This window comes from Phoenix dactylifera, chromosome 1 (assembly GCF_009389715.1).
Source record: "Phoenix dactylifera cultivar Barhee BC4 chromosome 1, palm_55x_up_171113_PBpolish2nd_filt_p, whole genome shotgun sequence".
Lineage (NCBI taxonomy): Eukaryota > Viridiplantae > Streptophyta > Magnoliopsida > Arecales > Arecaceae > Phoenix > Phoenix dactylifera.
The window spans coordinates 18,293,817-18,308,994 of NC_052392.1; the positions used below are offsets into that span (position 1 = coordinate 18,293,817).

Here is a 15,178-nt window from a genome sequence, read left to right on the forward strand (position 1 = left end):
GATCAATTCGCCCAAGGAAAGAAGGAGTTCTTTCCTCCACGCCCAAGCCCAGTCTTCCTCCTTCTCGCACGGCAGCAAGGGGTCCTCTGCATCGTCTCTTCTTCCACGGCATCAAGCAAAGAAGTTCCACGCACAAGGTCCTCCTTCCTCTTCCTCCATTGTGAGTAAGATCAAAGAAGAAAGAGTTCTTCTTCAAGGAGATATGTTGCAGATTTTTTCCAATCTATTTGATAGTCATGAGAGGTTTTTGCAAGGAGCTAGCACTCCGGTAAGACCTATCTCAGATGATTAGATCCTCGTATGGATACCTGTAGAGGCGACACATGTGCGGCTTAACCAGGAACCTAGAAAGATCATCGGGCTATAGTGTTCTATACCTGCAGAATTTTTGAAGATGAGATCTTCAAATTTATAACTTCTGATTTTTGTTTCAGTTTTATAAATCTTAATCAACCCTCCTCATATCCTAATCTTCCCTCCCTAATGAGTTCAAAGATCTTCTGGATTTGAATCCAGAAAAATTTTTGAATTCTACGATCCGAGGCGCGTTCATACGATGAACGACGTCCCGTTCGAATTCCGCTACGAACGTCGCATCGAACAGGGGCGTAACTCATCAGGAGGGGTGCAGAGTACGTGACTTGTTTGCCCAGAGAGAGCGGAGGTGGGATGAGGATCTCGTCAGACGGAGGTTCGAGGAGAAGTTGGCTAAGCGGATTTTAGCATTGCCGATCCCTAAGGGGGAGACGGCAGACAGAAGGGTGTAGAGTAGGACCGGGAGGACAACAGTGAGCGCTCAGGATCTCTCAAGGAGGGTTGTGGGCCCTTGTCTCGATAGATTGATGGCGGATAGATATAGAGGATGCACATCCATCCCCATGTTACTCTGTCCCTCTGAAAGGTGGCCTGGGGATGCTTACCTACTAGAGGAGTGTTGGCACGGTGGGGAGTAAGGATTTCTGGTGTTTGCATGATGTGCCCGCGGAGGAGGAATCCATTCTACCATGTTCTCTTCGGGTGTCCACGGTCCAGGTAGATATGGAGGTATGCTTTGGCTCACCAGTGGCAGATGTGGGCATCCACCGAGGGTTTTCTGCAGTTCCTAGAGGCTTCGCTCGGGGTTTTGGTCGTGAGGATAGGGGGACTCGAGCTGCCTACCTAGCCTATCACTGCTGGCTGAATAGGAACGCCCAAGTCTTTGAGGCGGTGGCACTCACGAGGGTGGTGGCGAACCGAGTGCTACGGCACGCGGCGGAGATATCAGGCATCATTGAGGTATCACCTTCTGGGTTGGCTAGAGACATCTGCCCCCCCCATTCTTCTCCTGCAGCATCCAGGACTATCTACGTCTCCTGAGTTTCCCCACCCTTGCTTTTCTTAAAATGAACTTCGATGGCAGCGTCGCAGAGGATGGACATGGCGGTGGCATGGGGTTCGTTATCCAGGACCATGACGTCATACTGGTTGCAGTAGGATCGGCGAATCTTCGACTCGTCAGTGGTCTCCGCCAAGCTTCGAGCAGCTTAGGAGGGTGTCTCCTTTGTGAGGTGGATACTGGGCGCAGACCATCTACTCCTCGAGGAGACTCGGCCATAGTGATCGAGTGGATCTGGGGCCGAGGCAGCTTATCGAGAATCAGCCATTGCTCTACGATATTCATAGACTATTGAGGAGTGTGCCTCCCATCAGACTTCGCACGTCTACCGGAAGGCGAATGGTGTGGTTGACTGGGTAGCCTCCTATGCAGCTCACCACTCGGGAGGCTTCATTTGGGCAGACCACGGGCAAGTGCCAGAGTCTTATGTATATTTTGCTTTCTGATTTTGTTGGCCGCATTCACATTCGTCACATGTAAGCCGTTGTTGTAAAAAAAAAAAAGTCTTTTCGTCTTGTATAAATAGGAGTGAGGGTCTAGCGATATTAACCGAAAAGAATTGGTACGTCATAATCATGCAACAACCATCCAAGACAAGCTCTAACGTTCCACAACGTGTCTCATAAATATATTGGGCTATACTTGCTCTACTTAACGAGCTTTAACCATATTTAATGTATTTCAATTCAGGGATATGTGGCAATATTATTATTGGTGTTGGCTAGTATTTTTTTCAGCAATATTATGATTATTTGCCACCATTAAAATTGAACCTCTCGTGGTTCTCTTGAATATAGCTTGCTGACAATGACTTGAGCCAATACTTGACTAACAATGGAGGGACAATAGCGGAAACGCCCGGCCACGACGCACTCGGAAGGCCCCCACCCTTGTCCTTGGGAAGAGATGGCGCCCACCTTTGCCTGAGGAAAGAGATGGTGCGAGGGAGCTTTTTTGTCGCATGCTTGTTGCAGGCAATATATATAGAGGACTACCTCTAGATCCGGGTCGTAACTGAACGCATCTATATCTGAGACAGGCCTTGTAAGCTCCCTGCTTTCCTCCAATAAACTGGCAGCAATCTGCAGCATGGATCTCACGGAAGGCGAAGGCGAATACAACAACTACTGGGAGACCAGAACTTTCTTGGAGGCCGAGGTGCTACGCAGGTACTTCAAAGCCTCTTTTTTTAAAAAAAAATCGAGTCTCGTGGCCTCCTCTGAAAAGAGACAAAACTCTCTCAGACTTGCTCCTAGCTCCTCGGATGTTCTATGAAAAACGTAGCAATTTCACCCTTATACTAAAGTTTTTTATTGCTGCAAGTGGGTTGGTTCGAGCAAGAATATGGTTTTATATCTGCAATTTGTTAATCCGACTGAACTCGGGATGGGCTAGTTCTTGTGGGGTCTTTGTTGACCCTTTCCAACCGAAATCCAATTAGGCTTGGTTTTATGCGACCAGCTGACGCTGTTCCTAGATCTCGAGGGAGCAGATCGTGACATGATATTATTGGCCCGGTCTCCAGCTGAGTGGGTCTACCTAATAATTTCTCCTCCTAAATAAGAAATTGAGCGGGTTAAGAAGTATTATTAAGTTTGTTCAGGAAGGTTTTCTCAAGAAGAAAGTTTGTTCCAAAACAAGCATCCTTCAGCTTCCTGGTAGTATCAATCATTTCATGACCCATTGAGTCAGCTGCTCCTTTCTCTCCTTCGTTTGGATTGCTTTCTTAAAGTTTTTAGAGTAACCTTCATCTGAATATGACATCTTTATCTTCATCGTTTTCTGGGTCTTCCCTTCTTCCATGGGTGTCTTTAATACCAGCAGCTGGATAACTGGTGAAGCCAGTTCTCAGTGCTACTTTTCGAGCTCCTCCATTGTGGCGACGTCTCCGACGCCCCCAAAGTATCTTGTCACGGAGAAGAATAGGAGGGAGAAGCTAAAGGAAAAGCTTTATGCTCTTCGAAGTGTAGTCCCGAACATTACAAAGGTAAGCTGGAAACCTAAAAGATAAACAAAGATGGAAAACAAATAATCAAGATGCACTGTCCCGATCATTGATCTCGCTTCTTATATACTGATTAACTCATGAACGGATTTGTGGATTTAGATGGACAAGGCATCCATCATCAAGGATGCAATCAACTACATTCAACAGCTTCAGGAGCAAGAGAAGATGCTACAATCGGAGATATCAGAGCTCGAGATGTCCCATGAGCTTGCAGATATTTTTTACGATATGGAGCAGGATGACGTCCTCCAAACATCGCCCAGCCGGCCCCTTGATCGGGGTCACCATTCATTCCCTCCATTGAAGTTTTGGAAGTATGCGGTTTGCTTGGGTCTTTCTCATGTTTATATTCCTACGCTGACTTCTTGTTAGAAGTTTTGATCATATCACCTAGTATATATGGGAAGAGGATTAAAAGGCATTATTTTCATATGACCTTCGATCTATAAATATATAGTTGAAATTTATCTGCTTGTGTCTTGATGTCGCAGCTAAAGGTGTTGGCAGTGGGCAATAAGAATTTTGTTATAAGCTTCACTTGCAACAAGAAGAGGGATGCCCTGATTAAGATGTGTGAAGTATTCGAGTCTCTTAACCTCAAGATCATCACAGCCAATATCATCTCGAGCTCTGAGAGCCTCTCACACACGTTATTTATTGAGGTCTTCTCTTTCTCTCTATCCACGATCGATCTTTCCGCCTTTTGTTACTTTGCATTGTCTAGAGTTATAGCAGCCGATGCTTCCTCCACCTGTTGTATTTTCGTTTATTTATTTTTGTTCCTGTGTTTCATTTAGATCTCCATATCACATGGTCTAGTTCCATAATTTAATCAAAAAGCAAATGAAAATGGAAGCTGATTATATTGAAATCACCCTTGTCCTAAAAGCTTAAGTTTATAGGACAAAATATATTTATTTATATATTTATATTTTCTTACATATTCTAAAGAATAGGTAGTTAAATAGTGAGGGCCCATCGCATTTTTTTGAGTTGTTGTACACGATCCTAACACACTAATTTGGCAAGATATATTTTGAACTATTAAGTGCAATTTATTACACATGTTAATCAGATTTCCAAAAGAAGTAGATATTTAAGAAGTTGAAACCATAATTACGCATGACCTACATTGAATCCAATGAATGAAATGGTTTTAAATTGGTATAGATTTCGTTCTATTCTTCTAGCCACCATCTAATGAAGAGTTTCTCATTATTTATGATAACAGATTTTATGCAAAATTGAGCTTTTATTTATCACTATTACTTTGATTTCGAAGCATCAGCATCATTTGATACTTAGTGCAAATTTATTATTTAACAGGAGGTAGAACTTTTGGAATTATAAAAAAAAATAAACGCTGACACTGTCATTTTTGCACCCATTATCGTACAAATACATGAAACTCGATGATGACTCCTATGGACGTATGGTCCTGCCCTTTTGTTCTTGCCCTTTTGCTTTTCTTATTGTAAATATGGGACACGTTTTGCCGGCTTACGTTGACCTTGACTTGTGAAAGGCGTCTAGGATAATTACATTTTGACCAAGTTAAACGTTTGCTTTGGAGCTTCAAAAAAAACAGCTGTACTAAAAGCAATCCAGAAGAACACGTGGTGTCCGGGCGCATCACTCTCATAACGTAAAGATTTCCCTCAAGTCCCAATAGGGTTAAAAATGAGTCGGGTCGGGTCATGGATAACCTCGACCCAATCTAGTTTTTTGTTCGGATTCTACTTTTAGACCTATACCGGATCCAATAAAAGATCGAGTTGGATGGGGTCGGATCCACCACTACAATTTTTGACCCAACAGATCATTTGAGTCGGGTCGGGTTCATGCATATTCGGACCCAATCCAAAAAATTTAGATCTAGTTTGGGTCCGAGTTGGGTCAGTCCATCCATGACTTCCAAGCTTGTATTTGTACTCCTGCAGGTTGTAGTCTATGGATGCAAATAATTTTACAGATTCGGGTCGAGTTGTAGGATTGAAAACCCAAATTATCCAAATTTCAAATGAGTCGGGTCGGATCGGACCTGAATTTAGTAAACCCAAACCCGATCCAGAAAATGAAGTGGGTTCAATTTTAGAAACCAACTCGGTCTCACAGATACTCCAAAATGGGTCAAGTGGGTCTAAGCGGGTCGGGTCACAGGTCAACCCAACCCATTTGCAATCTTAGTGCCCTCTATAACATAGCTGACATGCCATATTTATCCGCTTGGAATTGTTTCTCCATCACCTCAAGAAGTAAAACAAGAAGAAATAAATAAATCCTATTGTTTGATAAATCCTTTTTGTTGAAAAGCCTAACTAATTATTTTCATTATGCAGGCGTTTGTTAAAACATCTATCATATTAAGTTCCTAGTTTAATTTCAGTTTCATAGTTTACTAATTTAAGCCACTTGTGTTAGACTGATGAATTGGATGGTTCTCGGGTCAAGGAACAGATTGAAGCAGCCATTGCAGAGATCGATGCTCCACGAAACCCATGAGTTTCCACTGAAGTTGAATCTCTTAAAGTTATTTGTAACTTGAGATTTTATTCCTCCTCTGTAATGTCAATAAGAAATATGTACATGTTTAATTAAGAGAAAGGAAGGAAGATCTACCTACACTATAGTTATGCAGATCCAAATACTTGTAATACCATTTAAGACTTGAACTCAACCCAAAATCTTTAGTTGCTAAACATAGGGGTGTGACCATTCAGATAAGGGCTTTGGAGGGGCGAAGATGGAATGTGCTAATTAATTGAATAGTAAATTAGATTTTTACTCGAAGAACTGGTCGGATTATGTATTGTGCTAATTGGATCATGGTCAGGACATTAAAGCATCCAATCTATAGTGAAGCCTATCAATAATCTTTGACAATATATACCCGTGCAGTGTGACCTTTCCTTTTGGCAAGATATCGAATTTAGCAACCTATATGACATGGAACCATGTTAGATGTTTGAATTTATCAATTATTAGGCAACGTAGTTGACACACTTCATCTTCTTCCCCCTCCACCTTCATTATTATTTATTTATTATTTATTTATTTATTTATTGTTTTATTTTTTTGCGGACTGAAAGGGTTCTAACACCACTCCCTATCCTATAAACTAGGATTCTCTGTGGTGCTACTTTTGCACGTAGAGCTCTATATCATCATGGATGGTCATTGCGTCATCCATCTTAGAGATGAGTGGCTCTCCTTCATTGCCATGATGCGCTGTATATCGCACTAATAGTGCCTTATCATATTTCAGAAATGAATGAGAGCCGCATGTTTCCAAATTAGATGATATGACAGCTATCTATATTAATAACATAAGATTTTGTGGCGCAAAAGTTACACCGTAGGGATCCAAGCTTCTACCCTATACCTACCATCCTTCTACTTAGGCTGAAGTCCAAATCCCCGTCGAACAAAGTCTAATGCTCGCAAAATTGGATAGGCCCTTAGCGGCTAACATGCTTCTAAATTGAGGACGCATCACTTGCCTTTATTTGGAAAAGATTATAAACACTTCCTTCCAAGTGGTGTTTTGTTTGAATTTGCGCACTTAGAAAACCAATTTGGGGCAAATAAAGTTGCTCCAAATAGTGGCTTTCAGAGGGACCTATTTGCAAAATGACATTTCATTATATATAAGGTACACATTACCTGTTTCCCGTGAGATGAAGGGTTTTGTTTTGTTTTTAGGGTGAAAGGGATTTCAGCCGCCGCCGCACCCATCTTCTTCATCCTCCCGTGCGCTCTCGGTCTCCTGGCAACATTCGACTTGGGTTCCCTTCTGTCTTCACTCGCTGGAGGCTTTCTTCCTTCTTCCCTTCTTCAACCGTGGCTTCTTCCTGTGACTTTCCTGTTTCCGTGAGCCTCTTTCTTCTTTGCTGTTCACAGTAAATGTAACAAGAGAAGGTATGTTTTGATACTCATTTGATCTACCATTGGAGCCATAGAAAGGTTGATTTGCATACTACACTTTTGATCTATCATTGTGGCTGCACAAGGGTGATCCGATCAGGTTGTTTCTTGCTTTATATTTGGTTTTATCTTGCCTCCTATTGTGATCATTTGGCAGTCCATATTTTGGGCTCTTATGTATCTATGTTTGTACCCTATTGGGAAGATTGATATAGTGGATTGCTCCTCCTCCCCGTGGATGTAGGCACTTGCTGCCGAACCACATAAATTTGGTGTCTTTGTGCTTATCTTTTCATGCCTGTGATGTGTTTGATGGAATGTCTGAATGAGTCCAATTCTTAATTGGTAAGTCGGATACAGTGAGTTTGTGCCCATTAATCTCAACAATTGGTATCAGAGCTATGGCTACTGTTGGGCAACAAAATTCATCTAGGGCTAACGATTTGGCTTCTGTTTCTCATTCCACTACCATAAGGCATGAAGTGGCTGTATTTGATGGCACAGGAGACTTCTCACTATGGAGGTAGGAATGAAATACTTGTTGGTTAAAGAGGGTGTAGCAAAAGCCCTCAAGGGTATGGATGCAATCCCAGGAGATAATGAGGCTGTCAAAGAAGAGATTAATGAGAGAGCACTAGGAACTTTGTTTTCGGGTTTGAGTGATAAAGTCCTGCGCAATGTTGTGGATCTTGATACAGCTAAGGGAGTATGAAAAAATTGGAGAGTCTATATATGGCAAAATCCCTTACTAATAGATTGTATTTGAGGGGAAAGTTGCACACATTTCGTATGGCAGAAGGGACTTCACTCAAAGATCACTTGGATGAGTATAATAAGCTCCTACTTGATTTATCAAATATTGGTGTTGAAGTAGATGAAGAAGACAAGGCTTTGATCCTCATCTACTCATTGCCTAAGTCCTTTGAGCATATTACTACTACTATGCTCTATGGAAAAGAGACAATAAGTCTTGAAGAGGTAGAAGCTACTTTGTTATCCAATGAGCTTAGATTGAAAGTACAGTTACAACATCAAGTTCAGACTCCAGCTCAAGGACTTATAGTTAGAGGTAGAGATGAGCAGAAGAAAGGTGGACAAGGTAGAAGCAAATCCAAAACCAGATCAAAGTCTAGGACTAAAAGACCAGGTGTTTATCACTATTGTAAGAAGCCAGGCCACTGGAAATCAGAATGTAGACTACTACAGTCTAAGAAAGAGAGGGAACAAAAGGATAAAGGAACCGTCTCAGACTCGGCAACGGTTGCAGTTTCATCAGGAGGTCACAACAGTAATGATAATGATGCAGTATTTACAGCTGCTTGCAGTGTCAGTCATCCGATACTTGGATTGTGGACTCTGGAGCATCTTTCCACATGACACCCCATAAGGAATGGTTCTCTTCTTTTAGATCATGTGAGGGGGGCACCGTTCTTCTTGGAGATGATGGTATTTGCAAAGTGGAAGGTGTTGGTACAGTTCAAATTAAATCTAATGCAAACACTGTGGTGACTTTGGACGATGTCAGATATGTTCCTCAACTAAAGAGAAACCTTCTCTCAGTACATGCTTTCGATAGTGCAGGTTTCGAGGGCAGATGGGGTAGAGGATCAATAACTATCAATAAAGGAGTATTGACTTTATTGAAAGGGAAATTGTGTGGGACCCTTTACTATTTGGATGGTAGTACAATAGTTGGACAGGCTTCTGCAGTACAGTCATCTACTGAGCAGTTAACACACCTGTGGCATCAGAGATTGGGCCACATCTCAGACAAAGGTTTACAGGAGCTGAGCAGACGTGGTTTGCTAGTGGTCAGAAGGTTGGTGCACTTGAATTCTGTAAGCATTGTGTGTTCGGAAAACAACACAAGGTCAGCTTTTCTACAAGCGTGCACAGGACAGCTGGTATATTAGATTATATTCATTCTGACCTATGGGGGCCTGCTCCAATTACATCCAAGGGTGGATCTAGGTATTTACTCACTTTTATTGATGACTACTCCCGCAAAGTCTGGATATACACTATCAGAAATAAGAGTGATGTGTTTGACACATTCAAGAAGTGGAAGGCTATGGTCGAGAGGCATACTGATAGGAAGTTGAAAACCTTCCGAACTGACAATGGATAGAATTTTGTTCTACTGAGTTTAATGACTTTTGCAAGTTAGAGGGCATTGTCAGACACAGAACCACAATGGGTACACCTCAACAGAATGGTGTGGCAGAATGCATGAATCGCACACTAATTGAGAGAGTCAGATCTATGCTATCTAGTTCTGGATTAACTAGAGATTTTTGGGCAGAGGCCGCTCACACAGCCTGCTACATTATAAACCGATCTCCAGCATCAGCATTGGGCATGAAAACTCCGGAAGAAATGTGGACAGGAAGACCTGCAGACTATTCAGTACTCAGAGTCTGGGTGTCCAGCTTATGCACATGTAAGAGATGGAAAGTTGGACCCTAGGGCTAAGAAGTGCGTATTTCTTGGATACGCATCTGGGGTAAAAGGCTACAGATTATGGTGCACAGAGCCTGGATCCCAAGGTTTTTTAGTCAGTAGGGATGTGACATTTCATGAGATAGCTACTCCTTTAAGGCAGCTACAGCCAAGTTCTTCTGAGAAAGATCAGGGCTAGGATCAGATGGATAGGACTGTTATGAATATTGATCAGACTATCAGATCACAGCAGCAGCAGGCAAATGAAGATATTTTTATTCTGAATGAGCAGCAACAGCAGATAGATGCAGAGATACAGACTCAGGAGGAGGTTACCATGGAAGGTCAGGATCAGATTGATAGCATTGCCACTCATAGACCCAGGTGTCAGATCAGAATACCACAAAGGTATGGCTTTGAGGATTCAGCTTGTGCTGGGTTAGTTTATTATGCTCTGAGCATTGCAGACACTATTGGTGATGAGCCGACCACATATCAGGAGGCTATTAGTAGTCCACAGGCTGAACAATGGACCATGGCTATGGTTGAAGAATTACAATCTTTAGAGAAGAATCAGACTTGGAAATTAGTCAGATTACCAGAGGGCAAGAAGGCAATAGGGTGCAAATGGATCTTCAAGAATAAAGAGGGAGCCAGTCATCAGGATTTTAGATATAAGGCCAGGTTAGTAGCTAAGGGCTATTGTCAACGGGAGGGAATTGACTATAAGGAAATATTTTCTCCTGTAGTTAAACACTCTTCTATTCGTGTGTTGCTTGCCTTAGTTGTTTCTCAGAATTTAGAGCTGGAACAGCTAGATGTTAAAACAGCTTTTCTTCACGGTGATTTAGAGGAACAGATTTATATGCAACAGCCACTTGGTTTTGAGGTTCCAGACAAGGAAGATCATGTATGTTTGCTCAAGAGATCATTATATGGTCTCAAGCAGTCTCCAAGACAGTGGTATCGCAAATTTGATAAGTTTATGGTCGACCATGGATACAACAGATCTCCATATGACAGTTGCGTATATCACCAGCGGTTGTCAGATGGATCCTTTTGTTACTTATTACTGTATGTGGATGATATGATGATAGCAGCCAAGGATATATCAATCATCCAAAATCTGAAAGCTGAGCTCAGTACTGCATTTGAGATGAAGTGATGCCGGACTAACTTGTAAATGGAGGCAGGAGAAGAAGGGAAGAGAAGGAGGAAGAAGAAGAGAAGAAGGAGAAGGGAGGAGAGAAGGAGAGGAGACGTGGGGAAAAGAGTTCTTTAATTCTGCATTGAAAACCCTAATCAGCTTACAAGTTCCCTTTAAATAGGGCCCCATAAGAACAATTAAAATAAACCCCTTACATAAAATAATTCCCCACAAATAAGCCCTAAAATGAAAATAAGCCCAGAATAAAATAAACCACAAATAAATCCCTAAACACAAATAAACCCAGAAATAACAATAAGCAAATATGCAAATAAAATGGGGACCTAGCTGATGTCCCCATCAACTCCTCCCGGGTGAGAAAAACTCGACCCCGTCGAGTGTAAATCGGGGCGGCTGTCGTACTGCTCCAGAAGATCCGGGTCAAGGCGCTGCAACTCAGCTCGCGAAATCCACGACACATCTGATTCAGGTCGACCTTTCCACCGAACAAGGTAACGTTGGTAGCTTCCTGTCCTGGTAGATATAACCTGCTCATCTAATATATGTTCTATGTGTTCTCTGCGTGCATGAAACTGTGGAGGTGGAGGCTCACTAGCAGGTGCTAGAGCAGGGTGATCAACAACAGTGGATGTATCAACAAAAGGGTCAGAAGGAATGAATGTTGATTTCTTGTATGGGACTAAATCTTGAATATTAAATATCGCACTAATCCCATAGTCTTCAGGAAGATCTACAACATACGCATTCGAACTGATTTTCTTTAGGACTTTGAATGGTCCCGCACTACGAGATTGCAACTTTTTGAACGTTCCTGAAGGAAGTCGTTCAGGTCTAATTCTTACCATGACTGAATCACCTACATTTAATTCTTTATAACGGCGGTGCAAATCAGCAAAGGATTTATATTTTAAGTTATTAGAGTGAATAAGTTTGCTGATCTCCTGATGCAATGAATGCAGGTGTGAAGCAAATGATTGTGCAGACTCAGAGACTCTATGTTGATGAGACATGGGGATCAAGTCTATGGGTTGCCTAGGTTTATAACCATTCACCACTTCAAAAGGACTCATGCCTATGGTCCTATTGACCGAACTATTATATGCAAACTCGGCAGTTGGTAACACGAGATCCCAAGTCCTAGTATGCTCACCTACCAGACATCTGAGAAGACTCCCTAGACTTCGGTTGACAACTTCGGTCTGGCCATCAGTTTGGGGATGATAGGCAGAGAAAAATTTTAATTTGGTACCCATCATGTGCCAAAGAGTTTTCCAAAAATAGCTCATAAATTTAACATCCCTATCGGACACAATAGATTTAGGGAGACCATGGAGTCTAACGACTTCGTCAAAATAGAGTTTCGCAATCCTAGAAGCATCAGAAGTCTTAGAACATGGTAGAAAATGAGCCATTTTAGAGAACCGGTCCACTACTACAAAAATGGAATCATGTTTGGTCGAGGTACGTGGAAGCCCTAACACAAAATCCATGCTAACATCTTGCCACGGACAATCAGGAACTGGTAGTGGAGTGTAAAGCCCAGTGTTCTGTTTACGATGTTTGGCTAAGTGACATGTGCGGCACTGAGCGACGATCTTGGCCACGTCTCTCTTGAGACTCGGCCAGAAGAAACGTCTTTCCACCATCTCAATGGTTTTGTCTCTCCCGAAATGCCCAGACAGTCCTCCAGCGTGTATTTCCCATACTAGAAAATCTCTCAAAGAAGTTCGAGGAATACACAATCGGTCGGAGCGAAAGAGATAATCATCGTGTAAAAAGAAATCATCGTGCTCTCTCTCTACTCCATCTCGTAAGGTCAGGTATACATTACTAAAATCAGGACAGGTGGTATATTTTCCCTGATCCTTTCAAAACCAATTACTTCAGTGCTCATCATGGATAGGAGGAAGATCCGTCGACTGAGCGCATCAGCAGCCTTATTCTCAACTCCAGCTTTATGTTTCAGCACAAAAGTATAGGCTTGTAGAAACTCAATCCATCGGCCATGTCGAAAGTTTAATTTCTTTTGAGAATTGAGATACTTTAAAGCCTCATGGTCTGAATACAGGACAAATTCTTGCGGTAGCAAATAGTGTCGCCAATGTCGTAAAGTTTGCACTACCGCATAGAATTCCTTATCATAGGTGGAATAACGCAACCTGCCGTCACTTAATTTTTCACTAAAGAACGCGACAGGGTGACCTTCTTGGCTTAACACACCACCTATGCCAACTCCAGAGGCATCACATGCGACCTCGAATACCTTAGTGAAATCAGGGAGGCGCAAGACAGGTGCTCCGATCATCCTATGCTTAATATCTTTAAATGCTTGGGATGCCGACTTAGTCCAGATAAAGTCTCCTTTCTTCATGCAATCTGTGATGGGAGACATTATCGAACTAAAATTCCTAATGAAGCGACGATAGAAAGTGGCCAGACCATGAAAACTGCGTACTTCGGCTAAGGTCTTGGGCTCAGGCCAATCGACTATCGCGCTTACTTTTTCTGGATCAGCAGAGACACCCTTGGAAGATACTATGAACCCTAAGAAAGTGACGTGATCAGTCAGGAAGGCACACTTCTTAGGGTTTGCAAAGAAGCTTTCTCTCTGCAGGACTTCACAAACCTGCCTTAGGTGTGAAAGATGGAGCTCTTGAGTTTGACTATAAATGAGGATGTCATCAAAGTATACAACGACAAATTTGTTCAAGAAAGGTCGAAAGATCTGTGTCATTACCCTCATAAAAGTACTTGGAGCATTTGTTAATCCGAAAGGCATTACTAACCATTCGTAGAGTCCATCTTTGGTTTTGAATGCTGTTTTCCATTCATCCCCAGGACGAATCCGAATCTGGTGGTACCCACTCTTTAGGTCGATCTTGGAAAAAACTGTAGCACCAGACATGTAGTCTAAAAGGTCGTCCAGCCTCGGAATGGGAAAACGATACTTTACCGTGATTTTATTGATAGCACGGCTATCGACGCACATCCTCCAAGAGCCATCTTTCTTGGGAGTGAGGAGTGCAGGTACAGCACAGGGACTCAAACTCTCACGAATATACCCTCGAGTGACGAGTTCGTCAACTTGGCGTTTCAGTTCAGTGTGCTCGTTTGGATTGAGTCTATGGTGGGGAAGATTTGGCAGTGACGCTCCAGGAATGAGATCAATTACGTGCTGGATATCACGCATTGGAGGGAGTGCCTCTGGAAGATCAGTTGGAAAAACAGAGTGAAACTCCTCCAACAGAGGAACTACGGCGGCCGGATGTTCGACATTTGACTCCACATTAATAACTCTAGCCACAAGGGCGAACACAGGTAAATGGCTTTCGATATCTTTCATTTCCTCTTTCGAAGTAATGATGTGGAGTGACTCTTCCTTTTGTGGTGTAGCACCCTTCTTCTCAGGAACGGGCTCTCTAGGAGGCAATGAATTCAATATAATTTTCCGACCTTGGAACATAAAACTACACGAATTTGACCGACCATGAAGTGTGACGTCCCTATCGTATAACCAAGGTCTTCCTAAGATGACTTGACCTACGTCCATCGGAAGGCAGTCGCACCAAATCTCGTCTTTATAAGATAGGAATTGAATCGAGACAAGGCATCTTTCTGAAACCGAAATGGACGTCTTATCTACCCAGGCTACTTTATATGGATTAGGATGAGGGGTAGATTTCAGGCCAAGGCGAGAAACAACTCCAGACGCAATGGCATTGATGCAACTCCTGCTATCAAATAAGATTTTGCATGTTTTACCATTGATCTTAATAAGTGTATAAAATAGGGAGGTTCTTCGCCAGTCTTGTTCGGTCTTTGTTTGGGCTAGTGTGCACCTCACCACATGGAGCCTATGGTTTTGGTCATTCCTATCAGTGGGCTCATTTTGGTGTTCAGTCTGAACAAACTCTAACCCGGTCTTTTCATCTCCAAAGTCATCTACAAAATCCTCAATGTTTGGTTCATAGACTTCTTCGACACATTCAGTATCCTGGGTTCCTGCTTCCAGTTCAGTCATTAAATAAGTCTTGGCATTACATTGGGACGCAATATGGCCAAACTTTTGGCACCTGAAACACTGGGTTTGGTTTCTTAAGGGCGGGTTGGACCCTAATATGCCTTTCCCTTTATCAGTTGATGTACTTTGAGCAGACACCGGGAACGTCCTAGTCGGTGTTTGGCTAGAACCGGGCTGTGAAGGATGGTTGGAGAGTGGTCTGGGTTGTGGGAGATGGCTTTGATTAGGTCGGGCTCCTGGGGG

The 15,178-nt window shown here is 42.6% G+C and overlaps 1 pseudogene; it reads left to right on the forward strand.

Moving 5' to 3' along the window:
* The first annotated feature begins 2,398 nt into the window (after positions 1-2,398).
* Positions 2,399-5,928, forward strand: LOC120104378 (annotated as a pseudogene).
* The last annotated feature ends 9,250 nt before the right edge of the window (positions 5,929-15,178 follow it).